The sequence below is a fragment of the Cydia pomonella genome, chromosome 9 (assembly GCF_033807575.1).
Source record: "Cydia pomonella isolate Wapato2018A chromosome 9, ilCydPomo1, whole genome shotgun sequence".
NCBI lineage: Eukaryota > Metazoa > Arthropoda > Insecta > Lepidoptera > Tortricidae > Cydia > Cydia pomonella.
This window is the reverse complement of record NC_084711.1, coordinates 3,487,285-3,508,782: the sequence shown is the minus strand read 5'-3', so window position 1 is coordinate 3,508,782 and position 21,498 is coordinate 3,487,285. Positions and strand designations below refer to the sequence as shown.

Genomic DNA, 21,498 nt, shown 5'->3' with positions numbered 1-21,498 from the left:
GAAGATATTTAATGTAGTTTTGTACTTTAGTTACTGCTATGCAAATATTTCTTTCAATGCTTTTCAGTGTACCCATTATTTGAGTTTAAATGTGGAAACAATATAAATAAAATCACAAACAATGAAAGGTAAACATGTAAAGCCCTTGAAAGAAGACATTAAAAACGAGCGAGTTTGTTCATTTGAAAACATTTTACTTTAAAGGTATTAGAACGTAGACTCGACAAGAAACAGCAACAGTAGATGCAGATGATTTATAAATTTGCTAAATAGGTTAGAGACAAGATTATATCAGCGGCAGTATCATGGTCGCATTTTTATCACTTGTCATGTCATGCGTCACTTTCGCATTTACATATTTGTTAGAACGTGACAGGCATGATGACAGATGATAAAAAACCAACCATCTTGGCCCTACTGATTAACTGGCAACTAGACCGACGTGTGGACGCTACCACGCACAAATAAAGAATGTGGTAAGCGGAAGTGGGGGAAGGTTGCTTTGAGAGTTTTATTCAAAATAGTTACTCTTAAATGTGTGCGATGCTACCAGTACCCCTACCCTAGTGTAAATAAATTCGATTTTGAAACGTGACGTACGCGTTTGCGTTTAGTCTCATTTTGTATTGGATTTAGAAAGAGCGCGCCAAGCGGGACGTTTTGGAAACTCAAAATCCTATACAAAATGAGACTTAACGCAAACGCGTTCGTCACGTTATGATGTCGATAAAATTTACACTAGGGGTACTGTATAATAGGGAAACTACATGGTTAATATAAAATTATATCTGAACAATGAAGTGATGAAATATAATTATTGTTAGCGTAGTATTGGAATGTCAGATTTAGAAAATGAGATGGCATAACCAGGACCCGTAGCATGATCGCATTTTAACTGCGTCGTCAAAATGATATTCATATTTTAAGATTTTTATTATTGTATGTATGTTAGTCTGTAAGGTATGTATGTATGGGCCATAGTTGCCTGAAAATAAATGATATTTAATTTTTTCACTTAAAGTGACGGGCATAGTGACAGGTGATAAAAATGGAAGCATGCTGCGCTGCGGCCGCAGCATTCGAATGCCAAGCAATAGTTTGCGATTTATTTAAATTCAAGCAAGAATTTAATTTTCGCCAAGTCAATCAATATCGTTTTTTATTCTCTTTGCATGTTAATACAAATTAACTACACCACATTAGTCGTATCTTTACAATACTCTACATATTCCTATAATAATGGTAGCTATGTAGGTACTCAATTATGATCTAGCAAAAGCTAACCCATTCCAACTGTGTCCTACACCAGTACGTCGGAAGCTGTAGTATTTGCGTCCGCACGCCCCTGAATATGGAATGGGGCTCTCAGAATAAATTTATGGAATTCTCGCCTCTTAATAGTGTACATTTGCGAAAAAGGATGCTAGTAAATAAGAAGCGAAAATTCTCTTTCATATTTACTTTGAATAAAATTCATACTTTAGCCGCGGTACTTGTAAATCTTTGCTGAAAGTAGATACGAATGGGTTTTATTTGTTTAAACTTTATTGCACAAAATACAAAAATAATGTACAAATAGTTATTCTTGAATGGAATGCCATTACTGGTAGATGTACCAGTCAAGCATCGGGCTAAACTGAGACACGTGAAAAAGATGAAAGGAGAAAGGAAGAGATTTACTAAAACTATGGCAAAAAATTGAAAAACTCGATAAACGAGGTACACATAAAATACACATTTCTTTTTTTATTTTCGGTTGTTTCAGTCACTCTCAAAATAAAGTTTCAAAGAAACCATTATAGTTAACTACCGTATTTCGTCCCAAACAGAAAAGGTAAATTCAAAGTTTAGATATGTTTATAAAAAAAGAGAATATTTTCAATTGTCATATGTTTCAATAATAATATTATTCCGAAGCTTTTACTATAACTTTAATTAAAACAGTCTTAATCATTCTCACTGAAAAAGTGAGCACCTACTGGCTATAGTAAGATTTTTTCAGAGGACCTTTGCGATCCTATCGAAATAACGGGACTTTTTCTATGAAATTCTAACGTTTTCTCCTCACTAAATCTTAATAAATCACTTTGATTTTAATGTCGATCGCTTCAGCATAATATATTATAGGTTTTAATTATTTTTTTTCAAATTTTCATAAAAAAACGAAAACCTATAACCTAGTTTTTCATTATAAAAAATATTTGGAAAGTTAAAAAAACGTTTTCTCTTTTTCTTTAGACGATCACGTGGTATAGGTACCTACATCCCTCTTAAGTTGTCTGAATTGAATAATATGTACTTAGTCCGTAAAATAAAACTAACTATCACTAACTGATTCACACACTACAGTCCACATACGCCACACACATGACAAACGCCATCTATCGCATATAATCGTTATGAAAAATGACGGCCATTATTTTCAGGAAATGCTCTCTGACACACAATTTATCGGCCCATTCGCGGGGCAAGCAATATCTATAGGGAGACGCATGATTATCCGGGTAACCAGAAAAATATTGGTAGGTATTGTTTATGGTAATAATTTTTTAATAGCGTAAAACCACTTATCCGAACCCAAAATATTTTGGTACCTACTAATAATTACACAAAAAAGGAATTGCGAACTATATATGTGTTACACTGGCTAATAGCTCGCAACAAAAGGTTGAAGGATATTAATCAATAGTATTGTGTAACGGGGGTAAGTGAAATATTGGAAACGAGGGAATTAAAGGCCTGAGTTTGCAATTTTCTTACCCCTGGAGTTACACACAATGTTTTTCATCACATTTGCGAATAAAAACAATTTTTTTAGCGAAATAATTCTTAGTTACGGTGACATATCAAACATTCGTCCGCGATTGTAATTTTTGACATATTAGGCATCGAAGGCACAGCCTATTCGGCATTCAGCCACGATTAAAATTATTTAAATAAAATTTAAACGGCTATTAAATCAATCAAATTGCAAATACTTTTAAACATGAACAAAAATATTTAAGTATAAACGTCAGTATTTTAAAAGTATAACACTAACGCTACTTGGTTTGTATGAATTAGTGACATAATTTTAAAAGAGGTATAATTTGCTTTTTTCACAATCCACACTCCCGTGGGAACAATATAGGCCTTTGTCCTTCAGTACACCTGCATGAAATAAGATCTTTTTCGAGCAACTATGATGACCAATTATTTATTACTTAAGTTAGTTTAGTAGTCTCTGATTTACTGAATGAGTTTGGCTATTTTTTTAGCGCATACAAATTGCGATAGTTATTTGAAGTTGAAGTATACATACCTGCAGTAACTTGTATACTTAGTAGGCACTAATTAAAGAAGGAATGCAATCTAAAATTATCGCCAAGCATTCTTCAGCGCAGTTCAGGACCCGATGAGAAACGACCGCAGGTGCCACATTCAGGTGATGCAAAACGAAATGCATCGCGAATCGAGGAATCTCTGGACCACATCCAAAAAACACCCGACCATCAACAACCAACCTTATATATTCATCTATAAGACCCTATTTGCATCGACAGCTTTTATCATATAACCCATTTATCATTAAAGTCGTTTTAAATTTATTTCAATTCTAAATTCGACTTTAAATCAATCCATTACGGTTACATTTACTTTGTTAATGATAAGTACTAATAAGTCAATTTGTTTTTAAATGTGGGTAGTGCAAAAACATCCGGCTCGAAGGACCATCTAATTGCGCCGGTCACGCACATTCCAGCGCGCGCGCACCCTTTGAGACGCGTGCCGTCCACCTTTACGGTTAATTGCGAACGAGATTGATTCATTAGCTCGGTTCCTTGGCTGTTTGTTGCGATTTGTTACGGCATCAAAGAGTTCATGAAAGCTGGGTTGTGATTGGTTTAATGAAGACGGATATCGGTTATTGTAGATGACGGGATATCTGTGAAATATATTTTGCTGTTTTGGACAAATCTGCAAATCATAACCATCCTTTCAGCATTTTATCGTCCACTGCTGAGCATACGAGTAGGCCTCTCGATTACGCCACTTTTCCCGGCCTTGAGCTAATCTCGTCCAGAAGTGACCCGCAATCTTCCGAATGGTGTCCACCTCCTGCGCTCCTTTAATAGTCTGTAAGCTTTTTTTGTCTGCGTTCATCTGCTAACTATTTCTATGTCATCAAATCCGCAAATGTTCCCGAGTTCGCTACGTACCAGTCTGACTAAAAGGAATTTTTTTATATAAAAGTCATACTTGTTTCTATCAAAATTTCGTATTCATGAGAAAATCTTTCGATGCTTTTACTTCGCTCTCAGCTCGACTTTAAACTTCCACTAATAATAACATGTCTATAATTTAAGCAAACAAGCGAGGACAAAACACGAGCAGTAAGTTCATGCAATTCAAAACACGATTCTCCTCATTTGTACCTACTCACGTACCAGTTAATCTCTCTTAAAGTTGACTACGTGGCTCAGTGGCGTTTTAAACTTTCGCTCATATATCGTCTGGCATGCGCCTTGCGACGATACAGCCATAGTTCGAGATTTATGCTCTGTTGTTCTAATGAATTGGTATGCTCGAAGCGTTTGAAGATGGCGTCAGTGTGTCTGTGCTGTGACAGCGATCCAGTTAGTGTTGGTTAAGTCCTCTGTGTAAGACTCGAGTCAGTTTTACAGACATAAAATTAAGAAGAAGCTCGAGTCCTTTTCAACTTTTTAGAGACCTGGGGGCCTACTCGACTCGGACCTGTAAAAGACTCGGAAGTTTTATGTGCTGAGCCTCGTAAAAACGAGTCGAGTTCTTCAAATTTAGACTCAAAAGAGTAGAGTTATTTCCAACACTAGAACAACTTATAAGTACATACTTAGAAAAAGATATACATGTAACTTCATGGTTCACAATCAATGAGATGTTTGTATCGGTCTCAACATCTATAGAATTTATAAGTAGATTAATTGTCCTGATACGACTTTGTGAATTCCTGTAACTTATTAGATACGGTATATGTCTTTATTATGTACTATTATCAAAAACCTAGACAGCTCATCAAACTCAAGGGCCAGTTCTTAGCCTACTTGAAGAAAAAAAAATTCTAATTTTAGTTAATGTCAAACTCAAGAATGCCTAGCAGTCATTTGTTGTGGTGTAGCTATGCAAAATGCGAGTGGTTAGTCGGCGAAGTTAAACATCAAGCCAGACATCTTGACCGCTTTGAACCTGGGCAAGTTTGTATCGTCTGGGGGTCGTGTTTCAATGTGATCCGGGAATTTGCATAGATGGTGAGACGGGTATTCTGGCCAGCTTATTTACATACGTAATCCAATCGTCAAGATGTGAAGGGGCAACACTTTTCTAACGCTAAAATTAGGTGTTATTTAAAAAGAAGTAAATAAAATAATTGAATCAGAGATAACAACTTTATTTTTGGTAAATTAAAAAAAGTGCTGTTGGCCTAATGGTCTCACCATTAGGCCAACAGCACTGAGTAAGAGCGTGCGACTTTCAATCCGGAGGTCGCGGATTCAAACCCCGGCTCGTGCTAATGAGTTTTTCGGAACTTGTGTACGAAATATCATGTGATATTTACCAGTCGCTTTTATGGTGAAGGAAAACATCGTGAGGAAACCGGCCTCTCAATAAGGCCTAGTTTACCCTCTAGGTTGGAAGTTCAGATGGCAGTCGCTTTCGTAAAAACTAGTGCCTACGGGGATTAGTTGTCAAGCGGACCCCAGACTCCCATGAGCCGTGGCAAAACGCCGGGACAACGCGAGAAAGAAGATTTTTGTTAAATTTAAAATTAAAATAAAATCATGGTTAATAGACTTGGTTGACTTTTGACATAATATGGAGTCCGACAAAAACACTGTAAGTGATCCAAATGTAAACAATAATGTTGATTTTGAACTTTTTCATTTGAAAAATTATTGTCTATAACCAAGCTAAAAACGTTTCTATTACAAACTAGACTTTTATTATATAAATGATCATAGGAGATAAGTATTATTATTTAAAACCTTACCTCATTAGTCTTGCAAATCTATCATGCAAAGTAATTTGATTAAATTAACTTATTTTTTCAACAGACAATTCAAGTAATAAATAGCTAAAAAGCGGCCAAATGCGAGTCGGACTCGCCCATGAAGGGTTCCGTACCATTTATGACGTATTAAAAAAAAACTACTTACTGAATCTCGTTCAAACCAATTTTCGGTGGAAGTTTGCATGGTAATGTATATATATATTTTTTTTAGATTTTTCATTCTGTTAATTTAGAAGTTACAGGGGGGGGGCACACATTTTTCCACTTTGGAAGTGTCTCTCGCGCAAACTATTCAGTTGAGAAAAAAATGATGTTAGAAACCTAAATATCATTTTTGAAGACCTATCCATAGATAACCCACACGTATGGGTTTGATGAAAAAAGATTTTTTGAGTTTCAGTTTAGTATGGGGAACCCTCAAAATTTATTGTTTTTTTTTCTATTTTGTGTAAAAATCTTAATGCGGTTCATAGAATACATCTACTTACCAAGTTTGAACAGTATAGTTTCGGGAAAAAGTGGCTGTGACATAAACGGACAGACAGACGGACATGACGAATCTATAAGGGTTCCGTTTTTTGCCATTTGGCTACGGAACCCTAAAAAAGCTTGTGAATAAGCCTAGTAGTGTCCAGCATATTGTTACAAGCATCATTAAACGCCATCTGTCTGTTTCCGCACATCAAAGATGTTGGAGTGTAAACAAATGTATGGACCGCCCGGCTTCGACACCTGTTTTCTAAGAACTTTCATTTTAATTTAACGCTTCCTTTTTTGGCAGTTTTGGGTTAAGCGTTCAGTGTGGCATGTTACAGTTGTGTCGATGGTAGGTAACTACCTAACCATATTGGGATGGTATACTGTTGATGTTTATTTAAATTTTATTATTTCATATTTTCAAGTTATACTCTTCATTGTACACATACAAAAGTTGTTTGTGACTTTATTACAAAAAAAAGAGAAACCACTAATGGCGCTCCTAAAGCCAATATGATTCACAGCCAGCGCGAATTACGCGCTACGAGTGTAGCCGATAACACGTTATGCCCCGTATGTAGCGAAAAGCGCCTACCTACTCACAGAGAGCTCGGCTGGCATCGCTGGCAGTGATTATATTAAACATGGGGCCATTTATTTATTTATTTATTTTAAACTTTATTGCACAATAAAAATAAGTACAAATGGCGGACTTAATGCCTTAAGGCATTCTAAGCGCTAAGGTTGAACATTTACTTCCAGAGCCTACGAGGAAAATACTTGTATAATTTTATGCGAAACTTTATTCTAGGTATTTGATTGATTAGTTATTTCATCTGATTATTTTCATTCTGATGGTTGACTGGTAGAGAATACCATTATGCATTAAGTAAGCGAACTGTACATTTTTTTTTAATTTTGTGCAATAAAGTTCAAATAAATAAATAAACTTATTTATTTATTTAAACATTATTGCACAAAACATGAAAATACAAATGGCGGACTTAATGCTAGAAGGCGTTCTCTACCCGTCAACTATGAGTTAAACCGAAAGATTGAGTTGGTGCAGGATAAAACACATTAAAAAAAAGGAAACAACAATATAGGTTATAAGGTCATTGTAAATATTTTTATATGTTGTCATCAAAAAAACACAAACAAGATACTGTAACCTTTACCTTCTTATTTACCTTTGTGTTTTAATGTAGATACCGATACGCTTAGCGTAAACAACATATTGGCTTTATAACTGACCCTTTTATTACCGAATGTGAACATTTATTACCGAATGTGAACGTTTATTATCGAATGTGAAAGCTTCATTAACTATTGTTTAACGTTCGATTTGAATAAGAAACAATTACATAGGGGCACGAACCGTGACTAAGATCACAAGACAAGGAACTCATTTGTGACGCACTTAATGAATAAACGGGTGGTTTTTACGTGCCGAATTTTCAATGTCTCAATTTTAATCAAGAATAGAAAATAACAACTATTATGGCATTGCTTTATTCAATAATTTATAATTCAATTATTAATAAATACCTAAGAATAAAGAAATAATCTAGCGATAAACTTAATAAATGAGATAAAACTTAAACTAACCTATAAATACCTACTAAAACTATTCGAACAACCCGGCATCGCTTCTGACGCAAAATGTTAAACCTTATTGTTCATCCTTCTGGCTATCAAGTTAGTCTAATTTTCCGGGATACTTTGTCAAACCTTTATCGATAGGTATTTCATTTGTTTATGTAGAGGACTTTGATTTATTACATGATGCCTGTTTGTATGTTGTGTAAAATATTAATAAATTCCTAGAGTAGTTAGCAATTGAAAGCATTGAAAAATCCAACCGAGTAAGTATGAGAAGTTCGTATATAAATTACATAATTATGTATTTATGTTGTTGTTTTACAAGCCCATCTTTTGAAGCTAAGCAAGAAAAAAAAAACGCTCAAAAATAAACGTCGCGTTTCTCACAATAAACCATACCCAGTAGGGACAGTAAAGATCTTGTCTCAGTAATAAGGGTCATCTGATGGCGCCGCGTGTAATTGAATCTCCCAAGTTTGATTAGTTGGATGCGTAACGATTATTGCCCTACTGTTCTTTGTCAAGATTATGGTTTAGTGGCCTCTCGGGATGTTTGGTAATTAAAGGCAGGTATGAAATTAAGGCTTGCATGAGATCAACAACTATATGTCATAAGACTGAAATTTGATCTAGCAACTTAGGGCTCTTTAGGAAACAGATTGTCTAAGAGATGAAAACAGTAGAAGCCTTACTATTTGCGTCAAGTTGCATCTAATTTATAGTACCTAACCTATCATATAAATGACATCATTTAGATATCACTGACATCCATAGTCGATATGTAGCCGATGGCCCCGGGTTCATATCCTGGTAAGGGCATGTATTCGTGTGATGAGCATGGATATTTGTTCCTGAGTCATGGGTATTTTCTATGTATTTATAAATATTTATATATTATAATTATATCTACAATAGATTTATTTGAATATTTATGGTATATTTAGAGACCGTCATTCGGATATTCCTATTTCTAGTTGATGTCTATAAATTTAGATTTTTAGAAAATAAATTGCATACATATGTAGTTCCATTTCATGACTTTGGCTGTAGGCTATCGTCTACATATTTTTTTTATTATCTCTCAATCGTTCTTCCCACATTGAATAACAAGTAAGTTAGACACGACGACGTAAACTTTCGAAATATTTTGGTATCCATCAGATCTTTCTTTCTTCAACACTGACGTTAACTGGAAACTATTTTTGCGAGCGCCATTCAGACACCAAGACCAATAAATGATTATAACCTTTCAAACCACTTCAACTGCTCACTCGATCAAACAGGCAACTATAAAACTAAAATACAAGAGCATTCCGGCTACACTTTCATTCCACAGAAGGCAGTAACAGGCATGCTTACCCTATAGACGGCAATCGTTTTATATTGAGAATGTTACTTGAGAGTTTCATCTATCACAGAAGGCAGTAACGGGCACGTTTACCCTATAGAAGGAAAACGTTTTAAATTGAGAATGCAGTATTTTAGTTGGGAGTTTCATTAGAGTTGGTGCAAGTTGCCGGCGGGTCCGTCTCGGCAAACAGGGGTTGTTCACAAACTATCCACCGAATGGAAACCAGTATAAAATTTAACTTTGATTAATAGTTTAAAATTCTCATATATACATCGCAGAAATGAGGCTAGTCAAAGAATACCCAACGAACCTAACTATATTCCAGCTTAATCTACACCATGAGAGGAAGGGCAATGGTTTGTAAAGCTTGCGGCATTTGGTGTTGGCGAAGACTGCTGCGTATACCTTGGAGAGCTAGAAGAACCAATCTCCCTATTTGAAATGACCTCAACATTGATACTCACGAAAAGAGAGCTCACACACACTCCCGTAGATTCATCAGACATAAGGTATTATGCGGTCTCAAATATATAACTTTAGGGCGAATGAATGGCAAAAGTGCCAGGGGTGGGGCACGTACGTATGAGATGATCAAATGCTATGAAGAGGTCGACTGGCGGCAGTCTGCACCATGCAGTTCACATGGCTTACGCTCGCGTACAATTGAGGCAAATTACATGTGGTCACGAAAGCAAGCTCGCAACCGATCCTTATAACGACGACCACTCTGGCAAGAATGGGACGATAAAGATGAAGTTATAAATTAGTACACATATGTTACCAGTCTCTTGGTCACTTTAAACTAGAGTTAAGAGCAGCGAAGACTTTGTGAATCGCAAAGCCGGACATTGAGACAAGAAGATGCGACAGTTGCGGACAGACTGGCGGTTATAAGCTCTTTTGTATGATAGTACTGGCCGTATTGACGATGCAGTTGACAGTCTGTGTTTAAATTTCTGCTGTCTATATATTTATGCTGTCTTATTGAGATTTCTTTAGCAATAATAAAAGAGCTAGCATTAAAATAAAAGTTTAAAGATTGTTGTAGATTTAATTTACCTGCGTTCTTTTAATCAAGTAAAATGTTTTGTTAATGTACCTATAGGTACAGTCAACCAATTTGAATCCTAGGCCACTATAGAACCTTGTCGCTTTAACTACTCTATACATGACATGCATCACTCAATAAGCACTGTCGTAGAAGTCATTATGACATGGTTCTATAGTGGCCTAGGAATCAAATTGGTTGACCGTACATGGAATGAAAAACAAAGAAAAATCTCTTAGAATATGTGTGTACGGGCACGGGCTTGTGAAAGTAGGCAAAATTTAATTAAAACGTGTCACTTTGTCTAAAAATTAGCCATTACATTACTCTCAAGTTTTTGATCGTCATACTATTATGAATTATTTGACACTGTAACGACATGATAAAAAAAAACAAAGTTAAAGCAGCAGTCTGTATTTATTTATTATAGCTATATTTCACTAATCTCTTTCGGTAACCTATCGGAGAAGACATTTCCTGTATGCTAAGATTTTGATGAAAGTGATAAATCAACATGCAAATACAGAGTTAGTATGCAAATGTGTAAGTTAACAAAGGCTAAACGAAGACAATATTGGATACATTGGCAGTATAAAACTAACAGAACGATGTTGTTGTTGCTGTGTTACATATAAACAATAAATCTTTCGATTTACTCGTAATAAAAAATATAGTACAGTCAGTATCAAAAGTAGCGGATGAAACAACGCATCAAAAGTATCTGATACCCCGGATAAATTTACTAAATGTGGGTAAAATAAATCTCTAAAATTCACGTCCTAAAGTATATCTTTTACCGTCTAAATTGTTCTACATATAGAAGCATCACTTTTTGTTAAGCTGTTACAGAATGGTAGATACTTTTGAAGCGTTGTTTGATCCGCTACTTTTGATGCTGACTGTACTTATAGACCTTTTCTTAATCTGAGAGGTATTTTTAGCTCGATTTTTTAAGTCATGACAGAAGACGATAAACGAATGGCCCTCAAATGAACACAGCAGCTTATGATGTCAAAGTGCAGGCAACTTCGTTTAACTTTATTGGTACTTAATTAAAAGTAGATATTCACTTTGGCGACAGGTCAAGGCACAAATTCAGATCCGTCTCAACCAACACGGCTTCTTGAGCTTTAAACACAAGTTGAAACAAAGCATCTTCCAAAAATCCCGACAATGTCAGCATCCTTCAATAAACGCTAAATTACCTCGTCTAATTAAAGCACAGCAAAGCAAACACAAATCACAGAGGAAATATGCAGACAAATTCCACCAGAGTAATAGACAGACGCAAAAAGAAGACCAATCAATTTTACGCGGCAATCAAGGGTATTCCCGTAGGGCTGTGTCGGGCTCGGGATAAATGACGCATTGTGCAAAGTTGTGTCCTGGTTTTGCGAAAATAGTGAAAAAACAACAACATGGAAACCGCGAGTTTACGAAAAGAAATGGCAGGTAAGTAATCATTTCTTTCTTTCTCTCTCCTTTCTTTCGTTTTTAAAAGAACTTTTATCGTGTTGTCTAATATATATTTCTAAGCAATTAAGACAGGTGCAAAAAGAATACCAATTTTACGCGACAATGGAGGATATTCCCGTAGGGCAGTGTTGGAACAACAACACTAGACAATTGTAAGTTCTTTTTGCTTTTCTGGAGAGATCGCTTCTTAGCCATAGGACTGCCTATTAGTACCTAGCTCTTGTTGTTCTGTTCTATTTGCATTTTTCTTCTCTGTGTTCAAACGATAGACTGGACGAAATCATTGTTAGATAGATTGTACCTATGCTTTGCGGTCACATTTGTATTAAATAGGGACACAAACACTAGACCCTACTTTAGAGATGAGAATAAATATTTTTCTCTCAAAACAAGTCTTACTTTAGAAATCCACACATATACACCATGTTTTTTTTTAATTTCCGTTAATTTCAAGGGTGCATACCTGAGCTTAAATTAAGTAACTTTCTCAAAGTCACCGGTATTCTAATTAACTCCATTTCGGAAATAATCGATATTTATTTTTTATCTTATAAGGCCCTTAAGAGCGTGTACACTTGCCTTAGGGCCTGTTTACATATTGATTAGTGTTTAGTATGAGATAATACATTTGCTACTAAACGTAATTACTATCTCGGACGATTGTTGTTCGAAATGACATTGATATGTCACAGTTTTCAATTGTTTGGTTGAGTTAAATGTAATGCCCGTGTTACAACAACGCTATATGCAACATTTAATTACTTTTTATATATATTTTTTTTTAATTAACTATGCCATTTAGTTTCCCTTGACGTTCTTACCGATACCCCGAAGTTAACGGAATTCAATAAAAACACGGTGTATAAGACAATACGACTTATATAAAACCACGATGTAAAATGGCCGAAAGCATACCACAAACAATCCATGAAATGACCGGTCTGGCGTAGTGGGTAGTGACCCTGCCTATGAAGCCAATGATGGTCCCGGGTTCGAATCTCGATAAGGGCATTTATTTCTGTGATGAACACAGATATTTGGTCCTGAGTCATGGGTGTTTTCTATGTATACCTATATAAGTGCCTATGTATTTATCTATATATACGTATGTACCCAAAGTACAAGCTTTGCTTAGTTTGAGGCTAGGTTAGCCCCAAACGTGGAAATTGTTACCAATTTCATTAGTATTCAATTGATCTGCGTTTAATAAACTGGAGTGTCGATCTAATGTGATTAATAAACTACCCCTAAAAAACCATAGTTTTTTTTTTTTCAATAGCAGTACTCATATGAAGCGAAAATACTCTGAGCGAAAATACCAGCCGGTCTGCATTCCGCATTGTTTTTTGGCAGGTGTATTTGCAGAGTCATGGGTCCAATCCTACAATATTTATAAATATCGTGATATAGACCTTTGTGACACGCTCTTCATACGTGCGTGTTTGTTCCTTTCTCATTTTCTGAAAGGTTAGCTGAAAAAGATCCCTTTTACGGATAAGATCACCTTGACCTTGATGAACTGTTTGGCCTAGTGGGTAGTGACCCTGCCTATGAAGCCGATGGTACTGGGTTCAAATCCTGGTAAGGGCATTTATGTGTGTGATTGATGAGCACGGATATTTGTTCCTGAGTCATGGGTGTTTTTTACGTATTTAAGTATTTATAAAAAAATCTATATTATATATATCGTTGCCTAAGTACCCCCAACAAGCATTATTGAGCTTACTATGGGACTTAGTCAATTTGTGTAAGCGCTGGTGGCCTAGCAGTAAGAGCGTGCGACTTGCAATCCGGAGGTCGCGGGTTCAAACCCCGGCTCATACCAATGAGTTTTTCGGAACTTATATACGAAATATCATTTGATATTTACCAGTCGCTTTTCGGTGAAGGAAAACATCGTGAGGAAACCGGACTAATCCCAACAAGGCCTAGTTTACCCTCTGGGTTGGAAGGGCGGATGGCAGTCGCTTTCGTAAAAACTAGTGCCTACGCCAAATCTTGGGATTAGTTGTCAAGCGGACCCCAGGCTCCCATGAGCCGTGGCAAAATGCCGGGACAACGCGAGGAAGAAGAAGACAAATGTATATACACTTACATGTTTAAAGTACTTTGTTTTGTCTTTTTTGTGTATCTATACTTGTTTATGTGGAATAAAATGACATACATATTATACGAGCATGATCATTCGTGCGCGTGCAGCTGCCAAGGAAATAAGAAAAATGATTTGGACAAAAGCGATCACCATATTATCATCATTTCTGTACAAGACTGAAAGAATACAAAGCTAGACCCTACTCATAGTGTTGTGTTCCTGCCCGTGAGTAAGGTTGCCAAAGCTAAACGAGGGTGTGGAGTGTTAGGGTCGGCAACGCGCATGTATCTCCTCTGGAGTTGCCGGAGTCCATAGGTTACGGAGACTGCATACTATCAGGCAGGCTCCGCTCCGTGATCTTTAGTGCTAGATAGCTGAAATTTGGCATGGATACATAAATCATGCATTGCGACAGAACGGGTAAAATAAAAACTATAAAAAAATTAGGATACCTCTCGTACAAAATGTTTTTACTTTGATATTTTTTTGCTTTGACCCTGTAGTGTGGCGTATGGTTGGATAAGCTCTTTCGAAACGAATAATGGTCTCCAAAAACCTTTTTTTAAATAAAGTTATTATTTTCGGAAATAATCGCTCCGAAAGAAAAAAAAATGTAGGGAGGAATTTCGATCTTTTTATTTTTTTACTAATACATTTTAAAAGAGCCTAATTTTAATGAAGTTGTGTTATTTTATCACAGTTCCTTTCTTTTATATAGGTTTCCTCCTTACCTTCGGTTTTCATCATCAGATTAGGTCGATTTTGCCAAATTTTGACAAATGGTCAAAAAATAGTTTGCAGATGGTTTGCAGGTTTTGAAAACAACTTACGAGTATTACAAGTTAAAGCATGTAGGGATACTGTTTAACAACATCAAGATTATTAAGTTTAATAAAAGCTTGTAAAAATAGGTGAAAAGTGAGTCGGACCTAAGAAGTGGAAACTAATGGCTAAGTGAGCCAAAAAACAAGCCCGAAGGCTGAGCCCCACGAGCTGAATATCCGGACCGATCGGACCACCCGATTTCGTAGCGTTCCCGTGCGAAACCGAAGGCCAAGCTGCAGGAAAGCAGAGTCTAGAATGAAATCAATGCCAGAGTGTGAACGAGGCCGTAGGCCGAGCTCCGTATAAGGGTGGAGGCCCGGAGCGTTCAATCAAGGCGCGCCACCATGCAAAGACTGAATTGTAGGAGAACAGAGTTTGGAATTGATCTCGGCTCGCCTGCTGCTCGGCCTTAGTTCTTGCTCGAAAGTGCGACTTGCTGGCATGCTTTGGGTATCGGACCCTATGTAGGGCTTTACATCCGGCTTATGCGAATGCAAAGCCCTGCATAGGGGCCCCGCTGTTTTCTTTTTATAACATTTTGACAATTAGATCATATGTATCACGGCTTTGCAGCAACTCGGCATATTTTGGGCCCGGCCAGCCGTAGAGGAGCGCGTCCTTTGGCCTACTACGGGCTCAAAGCTGATCATCATTAGGCATTAGCTGTAAGGTGCAATTTGTTATTTGAAATAATAATTAGTAAATAAATCATCCTTCCTTGCTTTTCACTAATATGTTTTTAAACACAGTATCTTCTTTTGTTCGTTTCAGAGCTCTGCTCTTTCCTGCAGCTTAGCCATGCACAAAAGTTTGCACCTTCCCCAACACTCTGCACCTTCGGTATTATGCTAAACTCTGCTCTAGGTCTTTGCGTAAGCCTAAAAAAATCTTTAAATTTGGAATCGTTGTAAAGAAAAATAGACAGGATAATAACAAATAATAATAATTGATCAATATTGTTACTGAGTTACGAAAAAAATACATTGTAAATAAAATGTGGTGGTACAGGATCCGCGGAGTGCGAGTTCTACTTGGCCGGTTCCGCGTGCCGAAATCGCATGGTCAGGGTCGGAGCGCGGGGCCCCCCTTAGGCGCGGGGCCCTTAGCATATGCTTTTTCTGCTGTTCGGTTAATCCGCCACTGCTAAAATTCACGTCCTAAAGTATATCTTTTACCGTCTAAATTGTTCTACATATAGAAGCATCACTTTTTGTTAAGCTGTTACAGAATGGTAGATACTTTTGAAGCGTTGTTTGATCCGCTACTTTTGATGCTGACTGTACTTATAGATCTTTTCTTAATCTGAGAGGTATTTTTAGCTCGATTTTTTAAGTCATGACAGAAGACGATAAACGAATGGCCCTCAATTGAACACAGCAGCTTATGATGTCAAAGTGCAGGCAACTTCGTTTAACTTTATTGGTACTTAATTAAAAGTAGATATTCACTTTGGCGACAGGTCAAGGCACAAATTCAGATCCGTCTCAACCAACACGGCTTCTTGAGCTTTAAACACAAGTTGAAACAAAGTATCTTCCAAAAATCCCGACAATGTCAGCATCCTTCAATAAACGGTAAATTACCTCGTCTAATTAAAGCACAGCAAAGCAAACACAAATCACAGAGGAAATATGCAGACAAATTCCACCAGAGTAATAGACAGACGCAAAAAGAAGACCAATCAATTTTACGCGGCAATCAAGGGTATTCCCGTAGGGCTGTGTCGGGCTCGGGATAAATGACGCATTGTGTAAAGTTGTGTCCTGGTTTTGCGAAAATAGTGGAAAAACAACAACATGGAAACCGCGAGTTTACGAAAACAAATGGCAGGTAAGTAATCATTTCTTTCTTACTTTCTCTCTCCTTTCTTTCGTTTTTAAAGGAACTTTAATCGTGTTGTCTAATTTATATTTCTAAGCAATTAAGACAGGTGCAAAAAGAATACCAATTTTACGCGACAATGGAGGATATTCCCGTAGGGCAGTGTTGGAACAACAACACTAGACAATTGTAAGTTCTTTTTGCTTGTCTGGAGAGATCGCTTCTTAGCCATAGGACTGCCTATTAGTACCTAGCTCTTGTTGTTCTGATCTATTTGCATTTTTCTTCTCTGTGTTCAAACGATAGACTGGACGAAATCATTGTTAGATAGATTGTACCTATGCTTTGCGGTCACATTTGTATTAAATAGGGACACAAACACTAGACCCTACTTTAGAGATGAGAATAAATATTTTTCTCTCAAAACAAGTCTTACTTTAGAAATCCACACATATACACCATGTTTTTTTTTAATTTCCGTTAATTTCAAGGGTGCATACCTGAGCTTAAATTAAGTAACTTTCTCAAAGTCACCGGTATTCTAATTAACTCCATTTCGGAAATAATCGATATTTATTTTTTATCTTATAAGGCCCTTAAGAGCGTGTACACTTGCCTTAGGGCCTGTTTACATATTGATTAGTGTTTAGTATGAGATAATACATTTGCTACTAAACGTAATTACTATCTCGGACGATTGTTGTTCGAAATGACATTGATATGTCACAGTTTTCAATTGTTTGGTTGAGTTAAATGTAATGCCCGTGTTACAACAACGCTATATGCAACATTTAATTACTTTTTATATATATATTTTTTTAATTAACTATGCCATTTAGTTTCCCTTGACGTTCTTACCGATACCCCGAAGTTAACGGAATTCAATAAAAACACGGTGTATAAGACAATACGACTTATATAAAACCACGATGTAAAATGGCCGAAAGCATACCACAAACAATCCATGAAATGACCGGTCTGGCGTAGTGGGTAGTGACCCTGCCTATGAAGCCAATGATGGTCCCGGGTTCGAATCTCGATAAGGGCATTTATTTCTGTGATGAACACAGATATTTGGTCCTGAGTCATGGGTGTTTTCTATGTATACCTATATAAGTGCCTATGTATTTATCTATATATACGTATGTACCCAAAGTACAAGCTTTGCTTAGTTTGAGGCTAGGTTAGCCCCAAACGTGGAAATTGTTACCAATTTCATTAGTATTCAATTGATCTGCGTTTAATAAACTGGAGTGTCGATCTAATGTGATTAATAAACTACCCCTAAAAAACCATAGTTTTTTTTTTTCAATAGCAGTACTCATATGAAGCGAAAATACTCTGAGCGAAAATACCAGCCGGTCTGCATTCCGCATTGTTTTTTGGCAGGTGTATTTGCAGAGTCATGGGTCCAATCCTACAATATTTATAAATATCGTGATATAGACCTTTGTGACACGCTCTTCATACGTGCGTGTTTGTTCCTTTCTCATTTTCTGAAAGGTTAGCTGAAAAAGATCCCTTTTACGGATAAGATCACCTTGACCTTGATGAACTGTTTGGCCTAGTGGGTAGTGACCCTGCCTATGAAGCCGATGGTACTGGGTTCAAATCCTGGTAAGGGCATTTATGTGTGTGATTGATGAGCACGGATATTTGTTCCTGAGTCATGGGTGTTTTTTACGTATTTAAGTATTTATAAAAAAATCTATATTATATATATCGTTGCCTAAGTACCCCCAACAAGCATTATTGAGCTTACTATGGGACTTAGTCAATTTGTGTAAGCGCTGGTGGCCTAGCAGTAAGAGCGTGCGACTTGCAATCCGGAGGTCGCGGGTTCAAACCCCGGCTCATACCAATGAGTTTTTCGGAACTTATATACGAAATATCATTTGATATTTACCAGTCGCTTTTCGGTGAAGGAAAACATCGTGAGGAAACCGGACTAATCCCAACAAGGCCTAGTTTACCCTCTGGGTTGGAAGGGCGGATGGCAGTCGCTTTCGTAAAAACTAGTGCCTACGCCAAATCTTGGGATTAGTTGTCAAGCGGACCCCAGGCTCCCATGAGCCGTGGCAAAATGCCGGGACAACGCGAGGAAGAAGAAGACAAATGTATATACACTTACATGTTTAAAGTACTTTGTTTTGTCTTTTTTGTGTATCTATACTTGTTTATGTGGAATAAAATGACATACATATTATACGAGCATGATCATTCGTGCGCGTGCAGCTGCCAAGGAAATAAGAAAAATGATTTGGACAAAAGCGATCACCATATTATCATCATTTCTGTACAAGACTGAAAGAATACAAAGCTAGACCCTACTCATAGTGTTGTGTTCCTGCCCGTGAGTAAGGTTGCCAAAGCTAAACGAGGGTGTGGAGTGTTAGGGTCGGCAACGCGCATGTATCTCCTCTGGAGTTGCCGGAGTCCATAGGTTACGGAGACTGCATACTATCAGGCAGGCCGTATGCTTGATTGCCGTCGCTAAATTAATGTAACGGTTTCAAGCTCCACCTAATCTAGCACCCTAGTTAAAAGGTGCAAGGTTCCCATTCTTCCATGTCACCGTCTGTTACTTGAACAAGTCGAATTGACTCCCAGGCCAATACGCAGGTCCGATTTTTTCGTTTTAGGGTGCTCGCTGCTCGCTGGAAAATGTGTTGAATTTCACAAACCCCCTTTTAATTGAACATTGATGAAGGAACAGGGAAGGTATCCGATATTTTATGACGATTATTGATAAATATTTAATAACGTTTATATCAATGCCATTTTCAACATCAATCGTCGGAGATAGTACCTACGTTTAGTAGTAAATGTATACACTCGTTCTAAACACTAATCAATATGTAAACAGGCCCTAAGGCAAGTGTATACGCTCGTAAGGGCCTTATAAAATAAAATAAAAATATTGATTATCTCCGAAATGGAGTTAATTAGAATACCGAGATCTTTGAGAAAATTACTTAATTTAAGCTCAGGAATGCACTCTTGAAATTGACGGAAATAAAAAAAACACGGTGAATATATTATATACATCGATGTCAAAGTACCCGCAACACAAGCCTTATTGAGCTTACTATGGGGCTTAGTCAATTTGTGTAATAATGGCTTATAATATTTATTTCTTTATTTACCTATTGTGATTATGGTGTAAGGTTTCCTGTAATAATTATATATATATATTATTACCACAGCCGGCCTGTAAATTGACGGATATACGTCGGCAATTCGTCTGTTTCAGGGTCCGATTAAACCTTCGCGGGGGAGCTTAATTAACAGAAGCCAAATATTGACAACCTCTCTTAAGGGCAAGACTGAATTTGAGTTTATTTTTTGGTTATCGATTAAGGAACCGAAAAGATTTTAAATACGCATTCCTGAGGCCAAAAAAAGGAAAAAAAATATATAAGTAAAGCTCAATTTCGGCAAAAAAATTGTTTTATTAATTCGTGTGTTTTAATCTATTTGTACATAAAAATCAAATCTTAGTTGTAAACCTGTCATTGAAAATTATTTTTGGTGAAACCTAGTTTTTACAAAGTGTTATTTGTCACTTTTTTACATCCATCAATGAGGATATTCAAACTACGTCCCATAGTAGCAATATCGCCATCAAAAAGGCGTTTAGCACTAAGTACATTTTTTTTTTCAATTGGCATTAACTCTGAAACTAGGCGAATTCCAGAAAAGTTTACATATAGGACATTTTAGCCATAATACACTAATAAAATCTTTCGGGTTCCTCGTTAAACACCGTGCACAAATAACTTTTATCTACACACGTATCATAAATCCTCTATAATACGTTCAAAAACCGCAAATTAAGGCCAGAATTAAGATATGTCGTTTTGTTACAACAAATTTCTTATCTGTGAACTTGTTATTATTGCGTAATAATAACATTGATACAGATTGAATAATAACATTCAGATATCGAACATCGCTGAAAAACAAAGTAATTTGATTTGACCTCACCTTGCATCAGTCAAGATGACATTTTGCGTTTCTGAACACATCATACAGCACAATTAATATAATTAGGCATCGGAGTTTTTATCACACGGTATGACGTTAGCGAACTATGGAGTCGACATTAGCAATAAAATTCAACTCATATTCATACTCATACTCATTCATGATTTTATTGACTGATTTTAATTTTAAATTTAATGAATGATGCTGCAAACAAGAATCATAAAAACTCCGATGTCTACTTACAATCTGTGTGTAGATAAAGCAGTGTATATGTAACTGTATATAATTAGGCATTATGTAACAGTCACACAAAACTACTAATTCATTACATGAATTTTCTAATGCACTAATACTTCGCCTTAACGAAGCAGGTATCCATAGAAATGAAACAGCTATTGTACAGTCTCCTTATAATTGTTTCAATCTCCGAGGTAATATTTAACTAAAGATTATTCCCCCCAAGATGCAGTGGGGCACACGAAAAATTCAATCAAAACCTTCGAGCTTCGTTCTAACCCTTCAATCAATGACAATGTTCTGTAAACTAGGTGACAGGTTAATTTTACAAAGCTTTTGAATTTTAAACCTTATTTCAGAGAATTTAAGTAGCATTTCGAATGTGCTAGTTGCTATTATTATTGGAAAATAAACGGATTTTTAGCACGTTCGGTATAAATCAATTTCAATTCGTAAAACATGGAATTTATGAAATTTATTGCTTGCAGGAGCAGTTGTGATACGCAAAATCCCTAATTAAAAAGGCATCAAAAATATTAGAACCTATCAAGTTT

The 21,498-nt window shown here is 36.5% G+C and overlaps 1 protein-coding gene across 5 annotated transcripts in view; it reads right to left on the bottom strand.

Moving 5' to 3' along the window:
• LOC133521123 (uncharacterized) overlaps positions 1–21,498 on the bottom strand; it is a 614,754-nt gene that overhangs the window by 354,793 nt on the left and 238,463 nt on the right. The gene's annotated exons all lie outside the window — the stretch shown is intronic.